The 756-nt window shown below is 43.1% G+C and overlaps 1 non-coding gene across 1 annotated transcript; it reads right to left on the reverse strand.

The window, feature by feature from the left end:
* Positions 1–224: 224 nt before the first annotated feature.
* On the reverse strand, positions 225–306 carry TRNAS-AGA (transfer RNA serine (anticodon AGA)). Its single transcript has one exon. It is a non-coding gene; the product is annotated as a tRNA-Ser (tRNA).
* Positions 307–756: the final 450 nt, after the last annotated feature.

Genomic DNA, 756 nt, shown 5'->3' on the forward strand with positions numbered 1-756 from the left:
AGGTGTCCCCGAGACCTGCGAGGAGGCTCCACTCACGGGAAAATAATGAGTGTTCTTACTAAGGCACTTTTAATAAAAATGATGGATTAATATTAGTTTCATTGCCCATTGCTGTGTTTTGCCATGCACAAAAAACCGAATAGAGATCTTCCACGGTGTTTTGTTTCAATTTCCTCTCTTAGTCTGGGAATTTCCAATTATGGGGGGAGGGGGGGTAAAAGGGCCGTAGTCGGCAGGATTCGAACCTGCGCGGGGAAACCCCAATGGATTTCTAGTCCATCGCCTTAACCACTCGGCCACGACTACACAGCTTGTGGTTGTGTTTTTAAACCTTTAGGCAAGAAAGAACGCAAAACAAAATTAACCATTGCCCAGTATACAAGAAATTAACGTTTTTTAAGTTGAACCTAAACATTTAGGTAAAATGAGGGTTTGGTTAAAAATTTTTTTTAAATAATACAAAACCTCTCGTTTTGAGCACTGGGATGGAAGTGCCTTCCGCACAAGCAACTCCTCAGCGTTCCAAGAAAACAAATCAATTCAGTTAAACCGAGTTGAGTACCTGCCGGCTCCAGGCACTAGGCTGTGGTCTGAGCTTGGTCTCGCAAGTGTTCGCAACTGGAGCAAACTGCGTACTCTGAGGTGGATTTAGGCCCTAACTTCCAGTTTCCACTGATCAATTGCCTTTGAACTCGTCTTCCAATATTTCTGAACATTCATAAGAACATGGAAGAGAGAATGCAAGAGTAAACAGCT

The sequence above is a fragment of the Manis pentadactyla genome, chromosome 16 (genome assembly GCF_030020395.1).
Source record: "Manis pentadactyla isolate mManPen7 chromosome 16, mManPen7.hap1, whole genome shotgun sequence".
In the NCBI taxonomy this organism is placed as follows: domain Eukaryota; kingdom Metazoa; phylum Chordata; class Mammalia; order Pholidota; family Manidae; genus Manis; species Manis pentadactyla.